At 37.9% G+C, this 8122-nt stretch overlaps 1 long non-coding RNA gene across 1 annotated transcript; it reads right to left on the bottom strand.

Annotated features, from left to right (window-relative positions):
• Positions 1–4935: 4935 nt before the first annotated feature.
• On the bottom strand, positions 4936–8122 carry LOC127961211 (uncharacterized). Its single transcript, XR_008154397.1, has 3 exons — positions 7346–8122; positions 7105–7196; positions 4936–6241 (listed from the first exon to the last, which is right to left on the bottom strand). It is a non-coding gene; the product is annotated as an uncharacterized LOC127961211 (long non-coding RNA).

Below are 8122 nucleotides of genomic sequence, written 5' to 3'. Positions count from 1 at the left end.
ACAAGCCATTTTTCAATTTCTCGTTATTTAATTCATGTTCTCTCACTTGAATCCTCTTGAGTCTTTCGTTTTCTGTTTTTTAATTGGAAACGGATTTGGAATGGACGGAAGATACCCTGATTGACAGATCATACCCGAGACCTGACAGTTACGTCCCAAATGATGCATTATACACTATGCACTTATTCTATGCACTATGCTCATTGTCTAGTGTATGAATTATATAAAGTTATTTTGTCATTCACCATTAATACCCTCTCATGCCCATTTCAAATAAGATTTGATGACACTGATTAAAATATGTAATTATATTTGGAACATGTTTACAGCGATTGGTTAAACTATACTACAGCCAGCCAACAGCGTGCAATCAAAATATTTTGTCTTCACTTGTCAGGGAATGTGAGGCTCACTGTGTTAAGGCTTGATTTACGAAAGCATGGACATCAGTTACTACTTTAAGACTAAGAATGTCTGTACATGAGCTCTTATATATTACACCAATCGTAGGTCATGAAATTCAGTTTCAGATTTTTTGATTTTGTTTCTCACGGTTGGTGTAGAGATATTAAACTCAACATCAACTGAGAAGGAAGGAGAACGGAGACGGCGTTCTGAGGCTCGTGGGAATATTTATTAGCTCAAAAAGAAAACAAAACTCGCGCCACATGCGCATCAATCACGTTCACTGAACACTATTCTGGTTTACGGTCTCTCTCGCACATCTGCTGCTTTCTCCCACGAGTCCTCAGCTCTCTCTCCCTCTGCCGGTTTGCGGGCGGCTTAAATGCCGATTCCCCACGCCAATCACTGCAACGAGCAGCAGGTGTTACTTGTTTCTCACTTGAGCCACTTACCACCGCTCGTCTCCTCACTCTCTCTCCCGTCGCAGACCTCGCTGAACCACGCCTCCGCCGCCACAGTTGGTTTATAGTTTGTTAAACTCCTTCGAGTTTAATCCTTTCTTTTAGTGTGAGCTGTCCTGACAAATACAAAAATACAAAAAAACTTATTTGACCAATGCCTAAAACTTGGTATTATAAGTACTTCATGTGTCTGTTTGCCATTTTAAGAAGAATCACTTATATCACCCAATTGTAAATCGCTTTGGATAAAAGTGTCTGCAAAATGACTAAATGTAAATGTAAATACAGTAAAACAACAACAATAATACACAAATAAAAAATAATAATCATAGAATGGATTTGTGTGATGGGAAGGATAAGTATGTTTTATTTTAGGTCTCTATTATTTTATTCTTAAATATTATTTAAAAATGTATTGCTAATTGCAAAATTTAAATCAACTCTCATCAGCATAAGAGACAGACTCATTCTCAGCTATAATTAAAAAGAAAGTTTTTATTCTTTGCAAAGAATGTCAGACAGTCATACAGCAACACTGAGTTCCTGCAGAGTGAAACCGACCCAGGAAGAGGGCAGTCCTCCACCTTTTATACCTCTGCTCTTCCAAGGTTATACAGTCTGAACAGCTGTAACTTTCCACACATAACAAGGAACACTCTCTATGGGCTGTTTCTCACACATTTAGGACTTAGGTGACCCCCTCAGGTCATCCTCAGGCATTGTCCCCCCACTATATGGCCCAATGACCCTCTCAGGTCATACTCAGACATCTGTTTTCCCCCAGGTGTCACCTTTCTGAACCCACACAGCAATTCTAAGAAAACACATGCATATATAGGTATACAGAAGCAATGTTCAATGAATTTTTTTCCACCACACTATACATTGCTGAAGTCCATAACTTTTTTTGGTTAAAATTTTTTTGGTTTTGGCATTTTCATCCAAAATCATTTTTTTCATTTATTAGGCAAGTAAATAACCAGCCAGTGTTCATAACTATCTCCTTACCTTATCCTAATTCACAAAAGTAAGCTTGTAATAATGTTTTATAATTTGAGTGGTATAATTTGAGAGGTTTTTGCGAGAAATAAAAGCATGCACACCATTTGTCTTTGCTCCATTATGATCCCTCCTGATGGGAATCTCCCATGGAATGCCATCAAGGAAAGAAATCAGGTCCAAGAACCATACTCGGCCTGACCAGTACATCTTCTATAAATAGAAGATAGACCCCTTCCTGCGCACTCTCTCCAGAGCTCCCAGGAGCAGAGCGATCAGGGGGAAAAGCATACAGACTAAGCATCTGCCACTTCTGTACCATGGCATCCATTCCCAGTAGAGCCAGGTGAGTCAGGGTGAACTGAAGGGGACAGTGCAATGTCATCTGAGTCGCAAACAGATCAACCTGAGTCCGGACAAATTTTTTCTCCATATCTGCTTCATTCCCCGGGCCTCAGCCCCTGCCTTGACAGGATGTCTGCTCCCATATTCACATGCCCAGGAAAATGTACTGCTCTCAGTGAATGTAGTTTGCCATGGGACCATACAAGGATCTCATATGGTAGTTTGTACAAACAGCATGAGCGCAGACCCCCTTGGTGGCTAATATAAGAGACCACCGCTGTGTTGTCGGTGCACATCAACACATGGCGATCTCTTAGGTCAAAATATGGCCAGCATCTCCAGGCAGTTGCAGCTGCCATTAACCCCAATAGTTTCTGAAACTGCTTGGAAAGGAAAGCCTTCCTTGACAAATCGTGACTGTAGTAAGGATCGACTGGATCCGAGCAGTGGACAATTGTGCCTGCATTGTGGTCGAATCCCACTCCACGCCCAGATAAGTGGTCCTTTTTAATGAGGAAAGTACACTTTTCTTGGCATTTAATCTTAACCCCAACTTTCTCAACTTTCTCGTTATCAACTCCTGGTTTATGCCGATGGCTCCAGCTTTTTTTAGCACACAATGGATCAGAAATTACAAGGCATACAACGTGGTTTGCTTTATGTATGACATCTCGGTGTCAACGTCACCTAATTAAGTAGCATATGTGACCTGTGCTGGCAAAGTTAGTCACAATGAGCAAAAATCAGTTGAGGTTTTTTTTCTCATTAAAAAGTCCTTCAAAATGATGTATAACTGTATATATACAGTTTTGTTCAAAATAATAGCAGTACAATGTGACTAACCAGAATAATCAAGGTTTTTAGTATATTTTTATTGCTACGTGGAAAACAAGTTACCAGTAGGTTCAGTAGATTGTCAGAAAACAAACAAGACCCAGCATTCATGATATGCACGCTCTTAAGGCTGTGCAATTGGGCAATTAGTTGAAAGGGGTGTGTTCAAAAAAATAGCAGTGTCTACCTTTGACTGTACAAACTCAAAACTATTTTGTACAAACATTTTTTTTTTTCTGGGATTTAGCAATCCTGTGAATCACTAAACTAATATTTAGTTGTACGACCACAGTTTTTTAAAACTGCTTGACATCTGTGTGGCATGGAGTCAACCAACTTGTGGCACCTCTCAGCTGTTATTCCACTCCATGATTCTTTAACAACATTCCAGAAATTCATTCTCATTTCTTGGTTTTGCTTCAGAAACAGCATTTTTGATATCACCCCACAAGTTCTCAATTGGATTAAGGTCTGGAGATTGGGCTGGCCACTCCATAACATTAATTTTGTTGGTTTGGAACCAAGACTTTGCCCGTTTACTAGTGTGTTTTGGGTCATTGTCTTGTTGAAACAACCATTTCAAGGGCATGTCCTCTTCAGCATAGGGCAACATGACCTCTTCAAGTATTTTAACATATGCAAACTGATCCATGATCCCTGGTATGCGATAAATAGGCCCAACACCATAGTAGGAGAAACATGCCCATATCATGATGCTTGCACCTCCATGCTTCACTGTCTTCACTGTGTACTGTGGCTTGAATTCAGAGTTTGGGGGTCGTCTCACAAACTGCCTGTGGCCCTTGGACCCAAAAAGAACAATTTTACTCTCATCAGTCCACAAAATGTTCCTCCATTTCTCTTTAGGCCAGTTGATGTGTTCTTTGGCAAATTGTAACCTCTTCTGCACATGCCTTTTTTTTAACAGAGGGACTTTGCGGGGGATTCTTGAAAATAGATTAGCTTCACACAGACGTCTTCTAACTGTCACAGTACTTACAGGTAACTCCAGACTGTCTTTGATCATCCTGGAGGTGATCATTGGCTGAGCCTTTGCCATTCTGGTTATTCTTCTATCCATTTTGATGGTTGTCTTCCGTTTTCTTCCACGTATCTCTGGTTTTGCTCTCCATTTTAAGGCATTGGAGATCATTTTAGCTGAACAGCCTATCATTTTTTGCACCTCTTTATAGGTTTTCCCCTCTCTAATCAACTTTTTAATCAAAGTACGCTGTTCTTCTGAACAATGTCTTGAACGACCCATTTTCCTCAGCTTTCAAATGCATGTTCAACAAGTGTTGGCTTCATCCTTAAATAGGGGCCACCTGATTCACACCTGTTTCTTCACAAAATTGATGACCTCAGTGATTGAATGCCACACTGCTATTTTTTTGAACACACCCCTTTCAACTAATTCAACTAATTGCCCAATTGCACAGCCTTAAGAGCGTGCATATCATGAATGCTGGGTCTCATTTGTTTTCTGAGAATCTACTGAACCTACTGGTAACTTGTTTGCCACGTAGCAATAAAAAAATATACAAAAAACCTTGATTATTCTGGTTAGTCACATTGTACTGCTATTATTTTGAACAATACTGTATATATATATATATATATATATATATATATATATATAAAAATGACTGAGCTACACCCGTTTGAAGTTGAAAGAGTTGGCAAAGTCAACTCTTTTCTATTTTCTAAAGGTTCCAAACCAAACACACTGAGCAACATTGCATCTTTTCCTGCAGTTATTTTCTTAATAATAATTCACTTTTTTATTTTACATCCGAACAAAAGCATTCAAGTAAGAAAACAAATAATCAAATGTAAAATCCCTTTATTCATTACAAATAAATTAATTATTAAAACTATAAAAGCAGTTCAATTAGTCATTCTGTGTATACAGGTGCTCATCATATAATTAGAATATCATCATTTCAATTCAAAAAGTGAAACTTGTATATTATATTCATTCATTACACACAGACTGATATATTTATTTATATCTGACAACTAAGGAAAATCCCAAATTCATTATCTTAGAAAATTAGAGTATAACTTAAGACCAATACAAAGAAAGGATTTTTAGAAATCTTGTCCAACTGAAGAGTATGAAAATGAAAAGTATGAGCATGTTCAGCACTCAATACTTAGTTGTGGCTCCTTTTGTCTGAATTACTGCAGCAATGCGGCGTTGCATGGAGTCGATCAGTCTGTGACACTGCTCAGGTGTTATGAGAGCCCAGGTTGCTCTGATAGTGGCCTACAGCTATTCTGCATTCTTGGGTCTGATATATCACTACTCAGTAGCAGTCCAGTCCTTCCTGAAGCGAGACGCTTCTGACACTGTCTGTTGTTCAAGAGTGGCTTGACACAAGGAATGCGAAGCTGAAACACATGTCTTGCATACGTCTGTGTGTAGTGGTTCTTGAAGCACTGACTCCAGCTGCAGTCCACTCTTTGTCAGTCTCTCCCACATTTTTGAATGGGTTTTGTTTCACAATCCTCTCCAGGGTGCAGTTATCCCTATTGCTTCTACACTTTTTTTCTACCACATCTTTTCCTTCCCTTCGCCTCTCTATTAATGTGCTTGGACACAGAGCTCTGTGAACAGCCAGCCTCTTTAGCAATGACCTTTTGTGTCTTCCCCTCCTTGTGCAAAGTGTCAATGGTCGTCTTTTGGACAACTGTAAAGTCAGCAGTCTTCCCCATGATTGTGTAGCCTACAGAACGAGACTGAGAGACCATTTAAAGGATTTGCAGGTGTTTTGAGTTAATTAGCTGATTAGAGTGTGGCACCAGGTCTCTTCAATATTGAACCTTTTCACAACATTCAAAATTTCTGGGATACTGAATAAGTGCGGCTAATAATAATAATTAAAAAAATAATAATTAGCATGTTTTTGTGTTTTGCTTTGGTACTGAAATTGGTACTGTGACAACACTAATAGTTAGACCTCAATTAATGTGTTCAGGTGCACTGCAGGTTGGAGCAAAACTCTGCATGTAAGTGGACCTTGAGAGACAATGTTGAGATCTCCTGCAATATGTTCTGAACATGCACTATAAAGCGACAGAATGACTTACAACACTGGTGTCCAGTCCTGGGCTGGAGGACCACCGTTCTGCAGAGTTTCTGCTGATCCTTGATCAGCTGCTCAGGTCTGCTTAACTGGGGTTGGAGCTAAACTCTGAAACAAGAGAAGACAACCAATATTATGAAGTAAAAAAAAAAAAATGATTCAGAAATATGCACAACGTTTGAAAATGCACAAAGATGAGAAGAAAGCTATGTGTTTAATGAGAACTTTCAACCCACTGAAAAATAAGAAGCAATATTAAGTCACAGATGCATTTTTATTAATTCTTATTAATATTGTTTAAATATGTTACAGTAACCTTGTGCTTTATCAATGATTTTCAGTCTCTGAAATAGAAAAGATCTATCAGTGCTGAATGGCATCATACATACATCATGTAATGATATTTAACAAGAGTTCTAACACTGTGTCGTCACTGGACAGCACAACAAAACAACAAATCACAGACGGTGATCTGATGCCTTTTCCTATTTATGATGTACTGACACAAAGTTTGAATGATTTTTAACTTTGGTCACTTTGGTGTGAGAGTGTGTAGCTTGGAGATAGAGATTTTTTTATGTTTCTGAAATAAGTCTCATGTACACTAAGAAAACTGCATTTATTTGATCATAAATAAAAATGGTAATGTTGTGAAATATTAGTACAATTTCAAATAACTGCTTTATATGTGAATATTTTGTACAATTTTATTCTTGTTTTCACAAAGCATGATTTCTGAAGGATTGTGTGACACTGGAGACTGGAGTAATGATGCTGAAAATTCAGCTTTGATCACTTATTAAAACAAACTTAAATAGAAAATAGTTATTAAAAAATGGTAATTTCACAATTTAACTGTATTTTAATCAAATAAATGCAGCAGTGGTGAGCATAAAAGATGTCTTTGAAATACATGACAAATCTAACCCTTACATTTTTGAATGGTAGTGTATGTTTGAGGAATTGCTTACTATTCATGGTTCATAATGTCTAAAAATGTTCTTCGACAGGAGATATGACTAGAGCACAGCCATCAGCATGGAAGAACCTAGGAACATAAGCACTGTCACAGAGACAACAATATTTATTATACAATGCCAGGTATAAGGCATAAACTATAGCAGAGGTGAAATGCAGAAAAGAAAAATAATAATTCACAGAATATATAATTTATATAATCATTTACAATAAATATATATATTTTAGTTTTACTTATTTAGTAATGCTCCTACAGCGTGGACATCAAAATGTGTGTGTTTTCATCCTCTCTGTCATCAGCTCCCTTCAGAAATGTTAAAATCAGGAACTTCTCCCGTGTCATAGAGGTTTTTTTCTGGCACTTCTGAAATCACAGAACAAGTTTGTATTTATGTGTTTACCATGAAAGATCAAAACCTGAAGGTTTCAGTCCATTTTCACGCTCTATGTAAGTGATGTAACGTTATCCGGTTACGTTACTAAACATTTTAGGATTAAACAGTGCATACTTTTAAGGTTAAATTAATTCGGTTAAGTTACTTCCATTCATCCATTGATATATATGGAGAGAGAGAGAGAGAGAGAGAGAGCATCTACACACAAGATGACATTAAAAGCCCAAACTTAATAAATAAGAGCTCATGTCTATCGTTACCTCTTGTAGTTAGCCTTACCTTTGAGATGCTAACGGACCTTTTCTGACGACGCTAAACCATTTCTATAAAGTAAATATTAAAACGAAAGCGTATAATTTACATGAAATAAAGTGTCAGGAACACTTTAATGTACTATTTGTGTAATTTAATAGACTAAACTTACCTAAAAAAAAAGTGAAACCACATTGAGTGTCAGCGATCAGCTGCTTGACGGTTGGGCTGCCGCCTCGTTTCCATGGTGACGTCCTCCGCTCCAGTTCTGCGCGCGCGCACATTACAGCACGTGGAAGTCACGCAGAATTTCACTGTTATTTCACATCTATTTTTGGGCTAAATTTGGACCAAATCCGACAGA

Source organism: Carassius gibelio, chromosome B7 (assembly GCF_023724105.1).
Source record: "Carassius gibelio isolate Cgi1373 ecotype wild population from Czech Republic chromosome B7, carGib1.2-hapl.c, whole genome shotgun sequence".
NCBI lineage: Eukaryota > Metazoa > Chordata > Actinopteri > Cypriniformes > Cyprinidae > Carassius > Carassius gibelio.
The sequence above is the reverse complement of the archived record's forward strand: the minus strand, read 5'-3'. Positions and strand labels throughout refer to the sequence as shown.